Raw genomic sequence first — 16,143 nt, forward strand, 5'->3', positions numbered from 1 at the left:
GGTTTGTTTGGGTTCTATAATTGTAACACTGTTGTGGTCCTGCTGGCTGAAGCCCGGCTGGCTGAAAGCAGGTTACTGGGGTTTTGTTTAGCTTCTATATTTGTAACAATGTTGCTTAGAGTGCAGCTCAGAGGCCGGCAGCAGCAGGCGGGAACCTTGGCTTCCTCCGTCACTGGAGCAAGCAAGCCTCCTGTTCGCTTCAGTGCCTGGCTGCCGGCCGCCATCTTGGTTGGCAGTTAATTTACATATCTCCCTGATTAGCCAATGGGAAGCGTTCAGGACCACGATCAATTTGCATATTTCTCTTTTATTAGATAGGATATATCTATATCTATATCTATATCTATAGATATAGATATATATATATTAATTAATTTATTATTTTAAATCTTTATTGTTCAGATTATTACAGATGTTCTTCTTTTTTCCCCTCATAGCTCCCCTCCACCCCGTTCTCACCCCACTCCGGGCCTTCCCCCCACCCCATTGACCTCATCCATAGGTATAAGTTCTTTCCAATCTCTTCCCGCACCCTCCACAATCCCTTCCCCCGAGAATTGTCAGTCTACTCCCTTTCCATGCCCCTAATTCTATTATATTCACCAGTCTGTTCTGTTCATCAGGTTTTTATTCATTTGATTTTTAGGTTCACTTGTTGATATTTGTTGTCACTTTGTTGTTCATAATTTTTTGTCTTTACCTTTTTCTTCTTCCTCCTTTTCTTAGAGAATACCCTTCAACATTTCATATAATACTGGTTTGGTGGTGATGAACTTCTTTAGCTTTTTCTTGTCTATGAAGCTCTTTATCTGAACTTCAATTCTAAACGATAGGTTTGCTGGGTAGAGTAATCTTGATTGTAGATTCTTGCTATTCATCATTTTGTATATTTATTGCCACTCCCTTCTGGCCGGCATAGTTTCTGTTGAGAAATCAGCTGACAGTTAGTTCCCTTGTAGGTAACTAACTGTTTTTCTCTTACTGCTTTTAAGATTCTCTCTTTATCTTTTGCCCTTGGTATTTTAATTATGATGTGTCTTGGTGTGTCCTCTTTGGATTCCTCTTGTTTGGGGTTCTCTACATTTCGTGGAGTTGTAAGTCTATTTCTTTCACCAGGTTGGGGAAATTTTCTGTCATTATTTCTTCAAATGGGTTTTCAATATCTTGCTCTATCTCTTCTTCTGGCACCCCCATAATTCAGATGTTGGTACACTTGAAATTGTCCCAGAGGCTCTTTACACTATCTTCATATTTTTGGATTCTTTTTTCTTTTTGTTTTTTCCGGTTGGGTGTTTTTTGCTTCTTTGTATTTCAAATCTTTGACTTGATTCTTGGGATCCTCTAGTCTGCTGTTGGATCTCAGTATATTATTCTTTATTTCAGTCAGTGTATGCTTAATTTCTGATTTGTCCCTTTTCATATCCTTGAAGGTCTCACTAAATTTTTTGGAGGTTTCTAGAAGATTCTTGAATAACCTTATAACCGTGGTTTTGAACTTTATATTCAGTATTTTGCTTTCATCCATTTCTTTCATTTGTGACTTGTTTCTTTGTCTCCACATTTTGGCTGCTTCCCTGTGTTTGTTTCTATGTACTGGGTAGCTTCTAAGTCTCCTTGATTTGATAGAGTGACTTTGTGTGGTAGGTGTCCTATAGAGTCCAGTGGCTCAGCCTCCCCAGTCACCTGAGGTGGACGCCCTTGGTGCAACCGTTTGTGGGCTGTTTGCACAGTCTTGTTGTAGTTAACCCTTGATTGCTGTTGGTATCACTGGGAGGAATTGACCTCCAGGCCAACTGGCTGTGATGACCAGCTGTGTCTACTCTGGGAGATCTGTTGCACAGGAGACACCCTTATGGGGCAGGACTTGCTTAAGTGAGGCTTTGGTGCTCACAGAGTCTGCCCCTTGAGTGTGTCTCTTATGGGTGTGAGGAGTTGTAATCCAGTATGATCTTACTCTGACCACTGGGTACACTGGCTCTTGGATCTCCAAGGAGGTGCAAGGTCAGCCACTGTCTGAGGCTGCCCAGCAGGAGCTACAGAGACATCTTCAGATTCCTCCTCTTTATATGGGGTTTGGAAGTTCCTAGACGAGGCCCAGCTGTAAAGCAAGGCAGGCTGCTGTTGCCGGGCCTTGGGCCTTCTTTTGGAAGCTCTGGGGCTCTCTGACCCAGCTACAGTTTGACAGGTTTTAGGTGAAGAAAGGACAGGCCGTTCATATGCAAAAGCTTCTGCACACAGCTTGGGTGGGGTTGTAAATTGGGGTGGGGTGGGGTCTCTGGGAATCACCAGGGCAGAGCAAATAGCAATGGCTGCCAGTCAGCCCTGCACAGGAGAAGTCCCCAGGTCTCCGCATCCCGCACCCCTTGCAGGAACAATGATCGCTGCGAGCACCTCTGAGAGAAAGTCACCCTTGCCTTCCCGTCCGGATGCCAGACAGTCCAGTTTCTCCCTGTATGTGTCTGGGTCCCCAAGAGTCTCACCCGGAACTGGAGTTCAGAGCAAGCGGGAGCTTGTATCTCCCTCCCAATTAAAAGAGGAACACATCCAGGTGCCAGCACTTTCCAAGCCTCCGCACCTCTTACCAGTCTCAATGCTCTTTCTTCACCTCTCTAGTTGTGGTACTTCCACTCATCCAGCTTTCCTGTGGTTCTGGGTGGCAGTTGTTCTGCCTTTTAGTTGTAATTTTGATGTGGTTGTGAGAGGCAGCAACTATAGGTGTTTACCTATGCTGCCATCTTAGTTCTCCGAGTGAAGTGTTTTCACTTGAATGTTCCATTTTTTACACCTCTCTTCCTGCATCGAATTCTGAGATACTATCTTGGGCACACCCTATCTCCTAGTTCAAGGCTTTACAATAGGATTAGTGTACATCCCAGGGAGCCTTTGTTTGACTGTACCTCGTCACTTCACACAGTCTTGGACCCTGGGAGTGAACTAGTGGGACAAGAAGACTGAACTGAGAACAGGGGGCTTTAGGTTCAAGAATTAATCAGGCTTGGGCAAATCACATGACCACATTCTTAAAATGCAACAGTTGGACCAGAGCATCCTCCAGGTCCCTTCCAAATTTGCCATTGGCTTTAGTTTGTGTTTTGATTGTATCCCTTGCTCTACTTTTTAGCCTTCAATAAACAAGGATGAGTTTGAAAGCATCAGCATCCAGGTATTTTCAAGGCTTCCAGATGCCTTGGACCCTTCTCAGAGATGAGATGTCCAGAGAAATAAAATCTAGCCTTGCATATATAAGACAATCTGATTATTTCCTATCGAATATGATTTCAAACAAAGACACCTATAAGCAAGTGCATTCTCAGGTCAAGATTTAAAATAAACAAAGACAAAGCAGTATAATAGCAACCCAGTATTTCAGTTCTAATTATGAGACGTGACTTCCCCTGAGATCATTAGCACCGTACTGGTTAGGAAAATTAATTTGCTGCTTATTCGCATCAGTCACTTACTTGTCCATGACACATGACCTGGGTTGGAAAGCAGGCAGGGAGGCTGTAAATAAGTCTCTATAATGGAGTACTATTTGTTCCCCATAATCCTTCCTGGTTTTCTTATTCTCTCTGTCCTTCACCAAGGGACAGAGACAGGAGTTCAGGAGAGCATTTAATTACCAGCCTCATCTATGTCATGCCACTACAATGATCCTATATAATAAAGAACTAATATGCTAATTAGACTGAACAGCAGAATGACCGTCTGGACGACCTTCCGGACAAAGCCGAAGCTTTGAGGGCCAGCTGAAGCTGCGAGGGGCTGCAAGGGCTGGCCAAGGCTGCAAGGGGTTGCGAATGCCGACCCCATTGCACCAATTTCATGCATTGGGCCTCTAATTCATAAATAATTGTGAAAGCTACAACTTGTTTTGCCAACATGAGACTTTCCAGAGTCAATTCTTATCCAATCATTGTCACATCTCTTAATTAGGGGGCGGGCATCTGCTGAATGATAAGCCTTAATTGGAAGCACATGGTGAAAAATTAAACCAAGCCTTAGCTGGCCTTCACTTCTTATAATACTGTTCAAGCCAAGAGGGACTTGGAGATCATTCAGTGTAATACATTCATCTCAGAGACAAGTAAATGGAGGTTCAGAGACTGACAGCTGGTTAGCAGGAAAGCCAGGCTGGATGAAGCTCAGGGTTCTCAGCTGCACTATTTCTCTGAATCTCACTGCATTTGATCCTGGGGCAGCTGCTAACGCCGGGCTGCTGTAATGGAACGGTCTGTTTCAGTTTTGTCTTGTTTTTGGCAGAGTAATGGTGGTACTTTGGGGCAGTAAATGGGGGTGGGGAGACGTTGGGGAGATCTACCTATTAACTCCTCCTCCACTCCTAAGGCATCAGGTCCTAATTATTGGCAAATGGCAACGTAGTAAAACTGCAGGCGTGTCTCCATATCTCTGGCCCAGCTGTGATTTCCAAAGTTCCAGAGAAAATATTTTAAAAATATGGATCAAAATAATGATTCTACCACCTGGGACCCCTTCTGTTTAGTGTGCGAAGTCAAGATAACTATCAGAAAAAAATACACTAGAATGATATCATGGGTTGCCTACTAGGAAGACAATTTGGCCAGACACAGCACCTCAAGTGGTTTAGAATCTTGTTAAGACTGTTGCTTCTAACACATGGGACAAAATTAAAACAATTTACGACAGGCTAGGGTTGGGTGGTATAATAAAACAGAGTAAAACACTGGAAATGCACAGGAGTGAGGAATATGACTGTGTTGCTCACGGTTTTATTTCTAGGGCCCAGCATCGCTCCTGGCATGTGGTAAGCCCTTATTAAATACAATATTCCATCTAATCTAAGATAGCATTACTGTAAAAAAACACCATTATATTTCATACCCTTAAGAAAAATTACAGTATCGATTGAACACGTCTTACCAATGTCAGAGATATTAACATTAAAAAAATATCTTAAAATCAACAAGATGCAGTATTGGTCAAAGAATAAATGAATGTCACCCAGGTTAGAATTCTGGGGCAGTAGCTCACTGCACACGTGACCATGAGCAAATCACTTAAAGTTTCATTATCTTCAAATTAGAAAACAAACAAACAAAAAAAAAACTACCAACACAATGTTTTTCATAATGATTAAAATGCTATATAATTTGTGATAAGCATTTTGTAAACTCAAAGTTTTAACAAAAATTTTAATAATCTAAGTTCCAAAATTTACTCATATGCAATAGTTGCAACAGCTTGATAGAAAAGGATTTATGTGAACAAAATATCATAAAAGTCTTATTGGAAATTGCAGGATGGGCATTGTTTCTTGAATAATGGAGACAATTTGGACCAGTAGAAGTAGATGTAATTAAGCTACAGATCTCAAGATGAGATCCTCCTGGATTATCTGGGTAGACCCTAATCCAAAGGCAAGTGTCTTTATAAGAGAAACACATAGAGGAGAGGTGCATTGCCTTTAATTATCAATAGGTACAACTCTTTGGTGAAAGTCAAAGGCCAACAAATCGCTTCTAACCCTGCAGAAGTAGGCAACTCTGGAGCAGACATAAACATTCCACTTCAGTGCTGACCTTCTTGGGTGAGTTCTGTGTCCCTGATGTTGATAATCCCAGTTAGCTGAAGTTCCAAACAAAACAATGCAGCAGGCAGTGTGGCTTACAACATTAAATGACTCTTTTTAATTACATATGCTTTAAATCATTAATATGTGTCCCAAGAAGTTGTCTGCTCTCGAAAATAATGAATGTAAACTGGAGAACAAAGAATTATGGAAAAATAGAAAACATTTTACAAAATGTTTTTTTTGTGTGTGTGTTTCTGTGCATATTCAGTTTTAGTACATTTGTAAACAGAAAAGTGTCCTTTAACATCTTGTGTAAAAATATGTCAAGATATGTATAACAGAGATCTCTTTGTATCCTCTATTAAATAAACAGTGAAAAAATAAGTAAGAAATATTATTTTGAAGGTATTTCCTGTCTAGGGTACCTGTGAGTGTTTATCTAGTCCTGAGGAGAACTGAACCTTAATCTTCTAACGTGATTGTTTGGAGAAACGTTTCTTCTGCTCACTGTACACAGGAAAAAGGTTGAATAAACATCCAAAAATATAGATTTCTCCCAAGCCACTTTTCCTTTTCTAGCAATTATCCTTTCTGGAAGCATGTAGTCCAAGGGCAATTCAGGAAAAACTGGCACTAGTATTTAATGCATATGCATTGAATTCATAATGTGGTGCCGCCCCCTTTTATCCACCTGACATTTGAGATGAGGGGTGCAATGCAGTGATCTCTGCCATGGAGTTCCCCCCAGAAGAATCATGGGGGATTTACATTCACAAACCCTCTGTTCCCGAGGAACAATCCAGAGAAGATTTGGCCATTCAATTGGCCAGTGATGTTCTCTAGAGTTGCCAGTTCCTATTTCCTCTGCCATGGCTTTTGTCCTGTTTTTCCTGTTTTCTTGGCTGCGTGACTAGCATGTCCATCTCTAGCATGGTCCTTGGAAGGCACCCCTCTGCCATCATTCTGACCATATGCCATTCCCAGGCCTGTGAGACCTTGCTTACCTCCTCCTGGGTCTCATCTCTCTCTCCTTTTCCATCACAACCATGTTGCACAAAACAGTGGTGAGAGAAGACTATCTCCCCATTTCGTTATGCTGGAGACATATTAGTTTCCTAGGGCTGCTGTAGCAAACTACTATAAACTGAAATTTATTCTGTCATCTTTTTGAAGGTAAGAAGTTCAAAATCAAGGTATTGCTAAGAGCTGTGCTCCTTCTGGAGGCTCTAGGATAATCCTTTCTTGCCTTTTCCAGCTTCCGGTGGTGCCATGTGTTCTTGGCTTGTGGCTGCATGACTAATTTCTGCCTTTGCCTTCACGTGGCCTTCTCCTGTACCTCTTCTCTATGTGTTTCTCTTATAAAGACACTTGCCTTTGGATTAGGGTCTACCCAGATAATCCAGGAGGATCTCATCTTGAGATCTGTAGCTTAATTACATCTGCAAAAACCCTTTTCCCAAATAAGGTCACCCCCACAGGTTCTGGGGAGTAGGACATGGACATGTCTTTGAGGAGTTGGGGCATGATTCAACCTATTACAAGGCATAGAAAGGGTTTTTTTGTTTGTTTGTTTGTTTTTTGGGTTTTGTTTTTTTTTAGTTAATATCTAATTCCCATTGTATTAACTCTAATTTGGCTCACTTTTTAGTTTCTCACATCTTCCAACCAAGAATATTCAATTAATGTATAACAAGTATTGAATTACAAGTTGATAACAACTTGTAATACAAGTAAAAGCAAATTGTGCCTTACTTAAAAATATTTTTCTCAACTTGACCTCTTTTCAGAAAGGTGCTGTATTAGGTAGGACAGAATGCTTTATCCGATATCGTTTGATATGTGACCATGATCTGGGGGTCACGGAATGTGTACTGCATTGAGCATGCATATAATATACCTGCTTGCCCTCCCAATTGAGGATGAGAAAGAAATTTCACAGCTATTACCAAATCCAGTGTCTGTAGCTGTGTCTAAAGAGGCCTGCGGGAACCATCTGTACTTTTGATCTTGGCTATCTTGAGGCTAACTGAAAAAGCTCTCTGCTATCTTCATTATTGTCCAAAATATAAGCTCCTCAGATCATTTAAAAAGTTTTCTTTACACTTATCCCAAAAATTTAGCACACTTTCTCTTTCTTAATCCAACTTCCTGCTGCTCCCCTGCCTCTAAGACTCACCTCTGGAATGCACATTGCAAGATAAGGAGACTAACTTTTATCCTTAATTCTGTTCCCACACTTCTGGTTAATAGTCCCTAAATTTGTTGATCACCATAAATTCTAAATATTACTTAAAAATGCATGCTGATTTCTTATTCTAGACCTTTTGAATTAGAATATGCTGAAGCCACAGGACCTCTGCCTTTAAAAATTCTTTATAATCCATTAGTGAATTTGACTATTATTTATGGGCCATAATCAACATCCCTTGGGGAGTATAAATACAACCAATGGGAAATAAAAACAAAATATTTAGAATGCCTAGACTTGGACTTGGCAGGAGAACTCCAATAATGTGAAATCTAAATTTAAACTTCAAATCTTTTTAATGAAAAGAAATGTCAAGTCATATTTGTTTCAGATTCCTAGAAAAGGATTGCTCTGGGGAGAGATTTCTACCATACTCGCTATTAACTTTTCATTTAAAGATCATTTTATATTTTTCAGAGACGCTTCACATTAGGTGGTTCCACAAGGAACTATCTGCAGACAATATATATATATTTTCCATAAAAGTGAGAACAACAAAAGAAAGGCTCAGGAATCAACAACTTATTTGGAAGCAAACATTCAATCTCATTTTCTCACCTTAAACATTTTATGTTTACCTTGTTCTACCCATTAAGAATTGATGTGCCGAAACCAGTTTGGCTCAGTGGATAGAGCGTCAGCCTGCGGACTGAAAGGTCCCAGGTTCAATTCCGGTCAAGGGCATGTACCTGGGTTGAGGGCACATCCCCAGTGGGAGATGTGCAGGAGGCAGCTGATCAATGTTTCTCTCCCATCGATGTTTCTAACTCTCTATCTCTCTCCCTTCCTCTCTGTAAAAAAACAATAAAATATATTAAAAGAAAAAGAATTGATGTTAGTCCACCTGTGTGGCTCAATGGTTGAACATCCACCTATGAATGAGGTCACGGTTTGATTCCTGGTCAGGGCTCATGCCCGCCTTGCAGGCTCAGTTCCTAATAGGAGGCTTGCAGGAGGCAGCCAATCGATGATTCTCTCTCATCATTAATGTTTCTATCTTTCTCCTTCTTTCTTCCTCTCTTTCAAATCATTTTTTATTTTATTTTTAAAGATGTTTTAAGAATTGATGTTAAAACAAGTTCTCCCAAGTTTCCAACATTGTCTTAAGTCTGAAGTCATTCTTGCCACATCTTGGATCTGGGGATCTGCTACATTTCTGATTCACACTTTGCTCAGCATTACACTATTTATTCAGAAGATTATTTCCTCCATTGATTTTAAATTTTTGCAGAAGAGAAGATTTCTCTCTCTCTCTCTCTCTCTCTCTCTCTCTCTCTCTCTCTCCTTTTCTTTCTTCCTCTCTCTCTCTCTTTCCTTCTATCTTTCTTAATCCCTGTCCCCCCTTCTTTTTCTTTCTTATTGTTGTTTAAGTTTCAAATTATGTTTTTCTTATATTGCCTTAAAGTTGAAATACAAACTTATTTCACTTTCTGAAAGAAGAGCATATGGATTAATTTACCACTTGCTCAAGCCTGGAGCTTGCATAATAAAAATGAGAAGTAGATAATGTGAATCTTCAGGAAATATTTTATAATTCAACTGTTCTTCTGAAAGTCAAAACTTACTAGCAGTGAAAACCACCAAAAGACAATACTTTGGTTGTCAGCTGAGAATCCATTTCCGCCTTGTTTTAAACTTCCCTCGAACTACTGGACATAAAATTCAGAGGTATCTATTTCCATTGAACATCTCTTACTGAAGACTGTTGACTTTCAGAACTGATTCAGCTCCTGCCTGCTCCGTGAATTGTTATGACCAACGCAGCCCACAGTGACCACTGAGTTTTTACCCTGGGTTCCTTGTTACTTCTCTGATTGTTCATGTTTCCAAAGTTTTCATAAGCTCCTAGAAGACAAGGAATATGTCTCAGCAGAGATAACTACAGTGCAGTAAAAGAACTCTGGATCTGGAGTCCAAAGTCTTGATAAGAAAGCAGGAAATTTATTATGAAAGTTGCTTCCCATGGTTTCCAAGATTTTCTTCACTTTTTAAAAAATTTTCTGTACCAATCAGATGCAAAACAAAACAAAACACCACACACACAGAAAATAAGAGTTTACAGAAGGTTTTGAGCAGGGAAATGAGCCAATAAATATTTAAATGGAGATTAGAGACCATCCTTGTCAGCTGGTTCTATCATTATGAGCTACATAAATCTTTAATACATGTTCTTTTTTAAAATATATATTTTTATTGATTTCAGAGAGGAATAGAGAGGGAGAGAGAGATAGAAATGTCATTGATGAAAGAGAATCATTGATTGGCTGCCTCCTGCACATGCCCTACTAGGGATTGAGCCTGAAACCCGGGCATGTGCCCTGACCAGGAATTGAACCGCGACCTCCTAGTTCATAGGTCGATGCTCAATCTCTGAGCCACGCAGGCTGGGCTAACACATGTTCTTTTATATTTGCATTAGAGACATGATTTTAACTTTTTGAAAATTATATTTGGCAATTTTGGAGGTCATACTGAGGTGTCCAGTTGGCTTACATTCTGTAGATAATGACACTTGGTTGCCTGAGAGGTGCCCCTCCTGGATTATTTAGGCCTAAACATGTCTTGACTTCTAAGATGAATCCTCAGAGGCAATGAGAGTTTGTTTTTGTTGCCTCTCAATCTCTTTCTTTCTTCCTTCCTTCCTTCCTTCCTTCCTTCCTTCCTTCCTTCCTTCCTTCCTTTCTCCTTCCTTCCTTCCTTCCTTCCTTCCTTCCTTCCTTCCTTCCTTCCTTCCTTCCTTCCTTCCTTCCTTCCTTTCTTTCTTTCTTTCTTTCTTTCTTTCTTTCTTTCTTTCTTTCTTTCTTTTTCTTCTAAATTCTGTGTTTGTCTTTGCTTCTGGTTCTTGGCAGTATTGGGCTCTGTTCTGATTTGCTTATTGTTGCACTGGTGGCAACAATAACTGGTGAGTGGGTTGGTTTTTATGGTCTGACCATTAGGCAAACTCTGTCAGATAGACACAGGGTTCTAGTCACACAGAGAATTTTGTTTCTTCAATTGATTTTTGTTGTTGTATAGTGTTTGCTTCTTAGCTTCTTATTTTCATGTATTATGGAGTGGCTATATCTCTGAGTAATATTAACAAAAGTATTCCTTTTTCATACTTTAAAAAGGTAAAAAAGAGTGTGAAATAGTTATTTTTAGCTGCAGAGTCATGTTATGTATGTAAAGAGCATTACAGGTCTGTTAAAATGCTTGCATATGACGGTTGTCACCTACCTCCAGTTCTGTCTGTAAAATAGATGTTTCATACTTTGCTAAAAATTATAATTAGCATACATGAATGAAAGTCTGTTAGAAGCAATAATAGCATAGAGGTACAACTTAACATGCAAGGTCATTAGATGTGTTTTTGTTTTCTTAGGTGAAAATAGAGGACAGCTTTGTTTAAAATTAAGTGACTGGTGTTTTTTTTAAATGTGAAAGAGGATAGTGAAGAACAAAATCTGAATTCCTTTGGCAGAAGAGTATTTTATTTTCCTTGAATTTTTTGTAAATAAGAAGTCCTAAAAGAAGCAATAAAATGTGTTAACATTTTGCCAAAGGTGGTTTACTTTTGATACACTTATTCAAAGAGTTTTTAAAAGAGCTATGAATTCTTTAGTATCAAATAGCATATTGATGCAAAACTACAACTGGGTTTTCTCTCTGTTAAAATGACAAACCTGTCTTGGAATATTGGTTTGTTCTTTTTTACTTTCTATGATACCTGGTGAGAAAACTGGGTTAGTACCTGTTGAAAGCAGAGGCTTAAAGCAGAGGTTGGCAAACTATGGCCTGTGAGCTAAGTCCAGCCCATCAACATCTCTGTAAATAAGGTTTTATTAGAAAAGAAGCACACACATTTGTTTGCATATTGATTATGGTGCTCTCGCACTACAACAACAGAATTGAATAGTTGCAATAGTAACTCCATGATTCTCAAAGACTAATATATTTACAATCTGGCCCATTATAGAAAGTTTCCTGACCCCTGGTTTAAACCTTCCAATTATTCTAGGTAGTAAAAGGTTACTTCCTGGATGGCCAGAAACCTTATAGAAGAGATCCTGTATAATAAGGAGGTAATATGCAAATTGACACTCACTCCATCATGCCGTCACAAGATGGCTGTGCTCACAGTGGAGGCAGGGTTCCCCTAACACAAGATGACTGTGCCCACAGCAGAGGTGGGGTTCTCGTAATGAGTCATAATGAGCGATTAGCAGGGACCTGAGGTTACGTGGCACTAGGCCGGGGCGGGGGGACCTGAGGCTGTGTCCTCTGCCCCAGTGCCAGGCCAGGGGACATCAGGCCATGCCCCCTGCCCAGCACCGGGTTGGGGGACCTGAGGCTGCATCCCCACCCAGCGGGGCTTGATGGGGGTGGGGCTGGCCAGGTCTGGGTCTCGTGAAATTTTGAGGTGCATGCGGGTGGGCAGGGACTTGACACTGGGTCCCGCAGCATGCCCCAGACTCTGACAGGAGGAAGATTTTCATATGCATTTTACTAATTTTCTTTCATCTCTGACACTTCTATTATAGAGAAAGGGAAAATAACAATATTAAAATATTTCCTCTAATTAATTTCCTTTTAATGTTGTGCACTGGGCCACTAGTAAATATAAACCTATATTTATAGACATTGCAGGCAAAACAGGTAGAGGTGAATATCTTGGGCTTGATCCCTTGGCCTCAAATTAGAAGAGAAAATAAGAGTAATGAAAAACATCTATAAAACAGTAGAAAATATTCCATTTTTCAGGACCAAAGTTAATGTTCTGGCCTTACAATTGCTTAACAGCACAGGACTCTAGATTTGCTGACATTGTTAAAAGGTGGCTTGAAAGTGTAAATGAACACTTTTTACTACAACAGTGTAAATGAATTAGGCTCAAATACAATGAGGTCAGCTTTTTTTGTGATCAAGAATAATCTTTAGAGATTATGATCAAAGGGGAAACTTAAGAAAAATATCCAAACCATAAAATTATACCAAAGGGATTACTGAATTTTGTTTCAATGTATTTCTGCCTGTTTTCTGGCAGGCTTGCCTGTGGATTACCTGGCTCTCCACATCAGCAGTCTGCAAACTATGACTACAGGTCAAACAACATAGCTACTTTTTTTTTTTTGTAAATAAATAAAATTTACAGAAGAGTCATGCTCATTTTTTTCTATGGCTACTTTCATGAGTAGAGATGAGCAGTACACCAGAGATCATATGGCTTACAAAGCCCAAAATATTTACTATCTGGTTTTTTACAGAAAAAATTGTGTCAACTTCTCCTCTTGGAATTCTTTTCTTTGTTTGACTTGTTATTTACAAGTGACTAGGGTAGTTTTCAACTCTGTACATATAGATAATTACTTATAAAAAACTTACAGCGTTGCAAATGATTCTTGTCTAATAGGAATGTAAATACAAGTTGTTTGGTAGAGATGCAAAAGATTTCTGTATAACATGAAAGATAATTCTGCAAATTGGAGTTTTATTGCACTGTAGGAAATTAGTTTTGTAGAGAAGTCAGCCATCTCATCCAAGCATCAGCCACTACAAATTCCTCACTCTCTCCAATTCTCTGTGAAGAGCCTTGCCATTTTGTTGGTTGGTTTTCTCATTAATTATTTGATAATGCAGTCAGGTGCTCACTTAAAAATAGAAGATGGTTAATATGTAATATATTTTTTATTTTCAGAGGAAACATTGATCAAATCTTTATGATGTAGTTATGATATCAACATTATTATTGATCATAAAAAAGGCAAGTTGAAACCACACAAGAGAAAGAATTTCACAGTCACCAATATTGGCAATCAGTAAAGTCTGATAATATCACGTTTTGGGTAATTGATGGAAAACTATGCTTATTCATCATTTATGTACATTAGTAATACCACCACCCTAAAGAACAAGTTGTACTTATTAGTAAATAGGAAACTGCAGATGAACAATGGCAGATTCTTCTTTCAGGTATAAAGCCTAAAAAACCTGTGCAAATGTGCACCAGGACACACGTGCAAGAATGCTCATATCAGAACTGTTTGTGGTATAAAGCAAACAAATCTAGAGAGAAAATGTCTACCAATATCAGGAAAAAATATAGTATATGCATATAACAAAAAATAAATGCATTACTAGTATAGCTACATGCATCAGTATGAAAGAATCCCACAATACAGGCTTGAGTTTAAAAAGAAAGTCAAGAAAGAATACATACACTCTGGTTGTATTTATATAAATTTTAAGATCATCCAAAACTACAATAAATTATTTAGAGATATTAACATATAATAAAAGTATAAGAAAGCAAGGATATCTAATATGAAATTCAAGATACTGGCTACTTCTGAAGGAGTAGAAAAGGTTTAGAATCTAGGAGATACTACAGAGAGCTGTAAACAATCATGTTTTCTTTCTTAAACTTGATGGCAAATAATTGGGAATTTGAATGATAGTTATTATTTAAATCTCACAAATTTCCTTTTAATATCCTCAATATTTGATAAAACTAAATTTTAGAAAACAGTCTTCAGGACAACTAAGATGGACTATAAAAATAAGGAATTTGAGGTGGGAAAAAATTCATGTATCAGCCAAGATTCATTAGGTTGCAAATAAACAATAGTAAAGCAAAAAAAAAAAGTTTGAACAAAAAGGGGAATGGATTGGCTTAAACAAACAGCCATAGCTTGTTGAGGAGGGCAGGGACGGGCAGTGGAAGTGTGGTCAAACAATATCATCAGATCCTGATTTCTCTGAGCTCTGCTTCCTTCTTATTGGATCCATCATGAGATAGCTTTACCCCAGAAAATGGCTGCATCAGCTCCTATTACCACATTTTCTAAGTTCAGTCCTTCAAGTGCAGTGGAAAAGAAAATATATGCCTCATTCACTAGTCCTAGCCAGAATTTATGCTGTGTCACATTGGCTCAAGTTTGGATCATGTGACCATCTTTAACTGGCCACTAGTTAGGAGCTATAGAGTGTTCTGATTGGCTAAAACCAAACATGTTCACTTCTTAAGCTAGATGTTTAATGAACTTCATCGGACCTGCATAACCAGGAACAGAGAAGAGATGATTGCCAGAAGAAAATTAGGGTTCTTTTTCCAAAGGAAGGCAAATCCAACCTAGGTGACCAAAATTAAAAATCTAACCAGCCATAGAATCTAACTCATTCTCTCAGTGAGCTTAACCAGAAAAGCCTAATGCTATTTAACTGAAAGCAGGAGAAATGGCCCAGAAGGTGAGTCCTGGCCCATGCCCTGGTTCCCTAGGAAGCTGAGCCTAAAGCAGAGGCTTTCAGGCTTTCAATTGACTAGGGTACTTCATAGAACAAGAGAGAGGCATAAGGAGAATGAAGCAGGGAAAGAGGGAGAGACAATCCAAACTACATTGATGAAAATAGTCACCATGAACGCAACCTGTGGCTTTTCCTTGGTGGAGGACCATCCACCACAAAGTGCTATAAATTGTCCAGGTCACACATGCAATGGGCTGAGCAGAGAAGCCTTGAAATGGGGAGCAAGAGATAATGGGCATAGGGGTGAGATGCTGCTGTACCTGTATGGCTGCTACAACACCAGCTAGAATAAAAAGCAGGTGAGACAGAGCAGATCTGATATTAATCGTTGAGTAGGGAGACTCATGGGCACAGAATTCATGAGTCCTTATTTTACTCCATAGAGTTCCTCATAGTCTGGCAGCCCAGGGTCAAAATTCCCTTCACTGCGGTGATGCAACAGGGATCCCTACCAATAGTATTTCCTCTCTCCTGCCTCTGAAGGTTCTGGCCTCCATCAGTTCAGTTGTTGTCTCTCAAACTCTGTCTGGTGCACCAGGAAGGATTGGGAGGGGAGGCATCTGCTCTCAATTACATCACTTTCTTGCCAGATGACCTGCTAAATTGACCGCCTAACACCTGGAATAAGTTTCAGCAAATACTCAACATCAAGCCTGGGTTCTTGCGGGACCCCTCTCACTTTGCCTTAAGCCCAAAACTATGAGCAAAAGTGGAGAGCCAGGGGGAAATGAGGACCATATAGTGAGAATGGTAAAAGATTGAAGGCTTTGGGGTAATTCGACTGAAGGAAGCAGAGAGCGCTTCTAGAATATGTGGCTTGCAGATGTTCTGGAGAATGCTATTCACAGTAAAGGGACCGTTTTCCTGTTGTGTGAATTGTTATAGCTCCTGAAGGTTAACTTTTCATGTAGCATTCTGCACTGCTCTGATGTGTAATTGGTTTCTGGGAGGTCAACAGTGCCTCATGAAAAAGCCCATTTGAAAAAAATCAATCGGAAACATTAAAGTGGAAATAATTCCATGCTTAGCTACAGAAACTACAAAAACACATTTCATTGAT

The sequence above is a fragment of the Myotis lucifugus genome, unplaced genomic scaffold, assembly GCF_000147115.1.
Source record: "Myotis lucifugus unplaced genomic scaffold, Myoluc2.0 scaffold_26, whole genome shotgun sequence".
Classification (NCBI taxonomy): Eukaryota; Metazoa; Chordata; class Mammalia; order Chiroptera; family Vespertilionidae; genus Myotis; species Myotis lucifugus.